We start from the raw sequence: 6,421 nt of genomic DNA, 5'->3' as shown, positions 1-6,421 counted from the left end.
TCACAAATTCTCTAGTACTATCCTCTTCTTAGGAGACAGAATATTATGATTCCATAAGTAAGACATATTAGCACAAGGGAAGAGGATACATATCACCATGGGGTCATATTTAGTGATTTAACAACTTTTGGAATTAGGGAAATATCACATATCACATTACTCTGTTGATGTCAAAGAGAAAATGCAAGAAGTTAGATACAGGGAGTGAATAACATCTTAAAGGCTCTTATGTGGGCAGAAATAATTGAGACACTTTTTCTAAAGTAAGTATACCAGTGAGTATTTTGCATTGTTGACGAACATTACATTACGTTTGTGTCTATTTTTCCAGTTATTTTGGTCATTGGCCTAAAAATCAGAGGTTGGTGCAGTCCCTGAGTTCTTCAGATCAAGAATAATTCTCTACCACTTGACCAACAGGGCCACTTTGAATTCTGAGGTTCTTAATTGGCCATGAGGGACTCATAGAGACTCCTGCCGGGTTTCCTTGAAACCTGATCCTCAGATCTCAGCCTCCTGAGTTGGTAGGATTGCAGGTTTCTAAGCCACATGCACTAGGCATTTTTTTCTGTTATTCCTAGGTGTGTTGATAGATTTTGGTGTTTGTTTTTAAGGACTTTCATCCACACCGCAGTTCTATGATGTATCTATGATTTTTCTCAAGCATAAGACTCTTTGTTGAATTTTGTGGGGATTCATTCTAGAAATGAATTCCAGAGAAAAAAATACTCCAGTTTATGAATCTGTATGGAGATCCTCATAGGTTAAATGCCTGAGATACTGGGATTCCCATCAAGATCATCTGGCCTGGCTCAAGTGGGGTTTCCAAACTCAACAATCCCATGTCCTATTCATTTTCTTCTGCATGGAGGTTGAGAAACTCCTAACCACAAGGATAAACATATGATATTGATTGAATTTTGTATTGATCTCACAATTTGAAAGCAGTATGAGTTTTAGTCATCCTTATCATCTTCATGAATGAGAAAATTAGTTATAGGATGAAAAGTTGAAGTTTCCATTTCCAATAGTCCTCTTCAGTAAGCACATTCTTCATTATATAAATGGCAAATTCATCATTCACATAGCATTGAAATACTTTTGACATGAAACAGAGAATTGAATTCTAGAATGTATATTACTTTTCAAGGACAGTATACATGAAGCCCATTTCAGCGACAGGCTAACATAAGTACATCATAGTCTGAAGTAGAAAGCATTGATCTGAAAAGAAAATAATTGAATGAATAATAAATGAATCTAGAATGGGTTGTCTTGCTCAGAAGAAAGTTGAGTGCCAATATTGTCAAGCAACACAAATTTCATGATTACGAATGGAATATATGCTTACAAGAAATTCATTGTTGTTGTATTTGCCATGTTCCTATTTCAGTAAGAGAGACTTTTGTTTGGTTATTCCACTAACTACAAAGTACAATTAATATTGTGAGCCTAAATGCATAAGTTCATTATAGCAATTACAATCCTTTGAATAATTTCCTAAGGACTCTAATTGAGATGCAGTAACTTTTGCAGTTTTATATCTTCTGTTGATTTTTCTATCTTCATCTAATTAAATGCATATCATATTTTATTCAGAAATGTGTAATTTGCAATCTATGTATGTATAGCTGGTTAAAAATAAACTCTAAATGCATTTCTTTAATAGAGATATTCAAGGATTTATTTCACCAAATATTTTGTTTTTGTCGGTGTGGGGCTTGAATTCTGGGCTTGGGCACTGTCCCTGTTCTTTTCAACACAAGGCAGGCACTGTATCACTTAATCCATTGCACCACTTCTGGTTTTCCAGTATTAATTGGAGGTCAGAATCTCACAGATATTCCTGCCCAAGATGTCTTTGTACCGTGATCCTCAGTTTTCAGAGTCCTGAGTAGGTAGGATTACAAGCAGCAGCCAACAGCGCCTGGCTTCATCAAATATTTTTATAAAAATGCCATGATGGAATTCAGCCAACTAATTATATATGCAATATTTCATTAATCACTTTGAGAATGATGGTAGCCATCACAACTGTATATATTGATCAATTACCAGGAAAAGATTCTTCAATTCACATTTCATTATTTATGAGATGAGTGAATGTGAAATGATGAAATGGGCATAAACATTTCTATCCAAAATAACAGTGTCATTTATTCCTTCCCAGAATTGAAATTGAGAATAAGAGAATGAGAACATTCAGATAAGATAATTCTAATTTGACATATTTTGGGTGAGGTAGTTTCTTATTTTTTCCCTAGTGAAGCCACACCAATCAGAGTGTTGCTAGGTCAGAAAGCAATTCCAAAGCTCCTTCGTAGTGTGCAAAACTTATGGGTATGTAGACCAGAAAGTTGGTTGTTCATTTATCCTATTTCTTTACTTTCAATTTTGAAAGATAATTGCATGTCATTGGAAAACAACATTTTCTTTACATGTTACCAGAGGATTTGATTGTTTCCCAAACAAAACTTGGGATGGGATATTCCAAAGACTTTGACAAAGGGAAAAATACATGCTTGGTTGAGGTGCTAGATTAGAGTGGTACTAACTTTATACATGGATTAAAAAAAAAAAAAAAACAGGAAGATTGACCAATGTAAGAGTGATACAGGAGTTTGTGTTCAGTGCTTGTGCATAGTTTTTCTGTGGGCTAGTCTTCTAAGAATTTGCCCCTACCACCTCTTATACCTTTTTATTTGATAATGGAGATAGGAGTCTCTGTGACTCTTAAGCCCTGGCTGGTAACAAAATCTCTTACACAGATCTTAAACTCTTGCATGATACAATATCTTACATGAAGAACAAGTGTTAGGCTCTATAAATGTATTTTATCAAAGTTTAAAAACTTGCATGTATTCGAAAATTTGACCTCCGTTTACTAAAATATTGAATCCCCATACATAATTGATCAATGAATACAAAGGATGATTGAAAGGATATTTGAATCATATGGAATGTCAGGTCATGATATCTGTCTTTTTCACAAAATATAAAAGAAGAACTATATGTCCTACAGCACTAAAACTTACATTGGATTAAATTAGGACACATTTAATTTTCTACCCACAATTCTATCTACCTTCCAATATTGTGAAGTTTTTCATCAAACTAAGAGGAACAATTTTGTTATCAGTACCCTGTATATAGAAAAGGGACACATTGAATCTTTTCATATTATCAGTTTATTACCAAGGCAAGAAAATTAAAAGATTCAAGATGCATTCCAGGTCACATAATAATACAGTGGATGTCTTAATATATTAAACATTTAAGAATACAATTAATTTACATTTTGGCCATTAGGTAATAGTGAGAAAAAGAAACCACCTCTAGTGTTTTGGAAATATGGCACACACAGTGTGACATAATTACCCATACAAAACATCTTGCCTATGCTCTTCTTGGAATAAAACTCTAGAAATACACTAGTTGGAATTGCACTGCCATATTTTCCAATACATGCTGCTGAGATTCCAAAAGCAATACAAAAATTTGTCCATGAGTTTTCTGACCACACCACTGTCAAATCATTTGAATATATTTCCAAAAATTTACCTTAGCAACAATACAGAAATTAATCATGAATAACAGAAGTTTTTTACTGCCAACATTTTCTAAGGAAACATAGGTTTCTGTATTTCACAATAGGTACGGCAACTTGCACTATATGATATTGTGATTCTTATCATAGAGACACTGCATAACCTCTCAGGGTCCATAGAATTCTCAAAAAATACCTCTGGAACAAACAATATAGTTGGGAATATATAAATCTTTACTGTTCTTCCTTTATGATCTATACATTACCTTACAAATCCCTCTTGGGAGAATGAAGACACAAAATGTGAGAGTATTACTGTGGAAAATACCTTCTGAAATATTCCTTATTCTCATTAGATAGTTCTTTTTAGTATTATGAAAAAATGTTTATTCTAATTAAAGTATTTCTTATTTTCGTCCACCGTTATCTTCAGAGATGATACATCCATTGAAGTTCTGCTTTCTTACATTTCAATCTAGAAAGCTTCCATAATTTATTTGCTTGCTTACATCTCAATCTAGCATATTTAAACTCAGTGGCTGGGAAGGTAGCTCAGTAGAAATGGGATTAACTAACTTGCATGAGGCTCTGAGTTCCATTCTTCTGCAACCCATGTAAAAATTTCGGAAGTACCACTAAGGCTCAAGTGGTTCAGCATGAGCTATGAGGTGTCGAGCAGAGAGAGAGCACCAGTCCCAGATTTGAGGACCGAAAAACATATACCACCATCCCCACCAAAACAACAGCAACAAGCACTCTTGTCAATATAAAATAAGACCAGTTGAAATAATTTCTCAAAACAAAGATGGAAAGATATGTACTTCTTTTCATTGTGACAAGCAGGTAATTGTCAGCATTCCTGTTTGGAGAAAAACTTTCTTATAGAAAAGATCATTAAAAATTAGACATCTGAAATGTTGTGATTTTTCCAATGAAAGGAAAAGCAACCATGTAGAACATACTAATCTCTAACTTTTTTTCGTACCTAGACAAACTGAATTGAAATATATTGACTTCTCTAATTCACAGGTTAGGGTAATTTATAGAAACTTATAGAAGCATCTTTGGGTGCATAGAGATTTCAATATTGATATTGGATTTGTGTAATATTCAGTGGAAGTTGCTTTGTTGAAATATATCATGCATATGAACAAAGTACGGGATATCACATTAATAAGGAGATATCACATTCATAAGGAGAGGGAAAGGTGGGTTCTCAAATTTTCCTTATTAGTATGACTGAGGAATTGAAGGACACAATAATGCTCTGGGAAGAAAAAGCAGACATGTTTTGAGACAATTTTAACAAGACCAACATGGAAGTGAAGAATTAGAAGGCCATGAATTTTCTATAAATGGAAAAACTGACAACATCTCAGTCTTACAAAGAACTTGGACACTTAGGTACTGAGAAAAAGAGAGGGTCTTATGGGAGTGTTTGATATCTCAAGAAGTTAATCAGACACACCAAAGCAGAGCTGGAAACTTGTCTGAAGTATACAGGAATGATGGCCATCAGAAGGCTTCTCAGAAGCAATGATCAGGTCTTGTGTGGGAGTGATCATCATTTCTTTGAATGCACAAATAGAGCTCTTGTAACAATCATGATGTTAGGACTTTCAGCCCAACTTTTTCTTCTCTCAATTAAGTCAAACTGGAGGACAGTATCCAACTACCTATATTTAAATGAACTATATTTCATTTCAATTTTACTAAAATTCAGTACATTTGATCCCTAGATGGTATTCCCTGTTACTGAACAACATGCAACTTCATCCTTATTCCCAGCCTTCCTGATAAACCATTGGTGTCTTCTAATTCTTGCATTGTTTTTCAGTATTCTATGACATGCAAATGACTTTTGTTAACAACATTTTTCAATACAACTAATAGAGATAAATATAGATACCAGGTTTGAAAGAATTATGCATATTGGCCAGATGAAGAATACTTTGATTGCTTTTCTTCATTTTTGCTGCCTAATGATAACGACAACTACAAATAGTGCACATTGTATGCATTGGAAAATTAGCACTTGATATGACAGGGTGAGTCATGAAGAAACAGAAAAAAATCACTGAGTTGTATTCTAGACAGTGACCTTCAAAGATTTATGAACATCTAAAATATGTGCTAAGAAAATTTGAGCAAAATGTGCACACAGGCTTAGTGACAGAATAAGTGATTTAATGAACATTTGATTTTGTGGAAATGAAAGAGTCAAAAGGACAGGAAACATGCTCAATATGTCTGAAAATGGATTCTCACCAATCAGTTTTCTGAAGTAAGTATCAATTGGCAATAGAAAATTCATGATCTTTCAATAATCTATTAGTACATAGATTTCTCAGCAATTATACTGATTTCAGTGTCTTGTCCATTCGTTTGTTCCTGGAAAAAAGTCTAGCACTGTGAGAAAATGTTATTTATAATTACTATACTCACCAGATCCATAGTTCTATTTTCCAGACATGAACACATATGGAAAAATTCAAAATTGAAACCAAAGTTATGTTCCTTTATTTGTGTTGGTCGCTGTCTGGAAGGTAGAAATACTCAATCTCTTTATATGGTCACATATTTCCATTTTAATATGCCATGTGACAGGTTTCTCCTTTCATTGTTTCCTTAAGGCTCCCATAAACTCTACATAATCCAGCAGGGATAGAAAATGTTTAGGACTACTCCTCATTTCTTCGTGTCTAGATATTAGTGTTGACTTAAACTCAAGAATTGTAATCATGTTCAAATATTTCTGCAAGTTTACACCCAATACTTTATAGAATTCAATAGGAAAAATACCACTGCCTATATATGCACACCATCATAAACAACGTGATTTCAAAACGACCGTATCTGGTGGTCACATTCTGA

Source organism: Dipodomys spectabilis, unplaced genomic scaffold, assembly GCF_019054845.1.
Source record: "Dipodomys spectabilis isolate Male_0828 unplaced genomic scaffold, ASM1905484v1 ptg000164l, whole genome shotgun sequence".
NCBI classification, from domain to species: Eukaryota; Metazoa; Chordata; class Mammalia; order Rodentia; family Heteromyidae; genus Dipodomys; species Dipodomys spectabilis.
The sequence above is the reverse complement of the archived record's forward strand: the minus strand, read 5'-3'. Positions refer to the sequence as shown.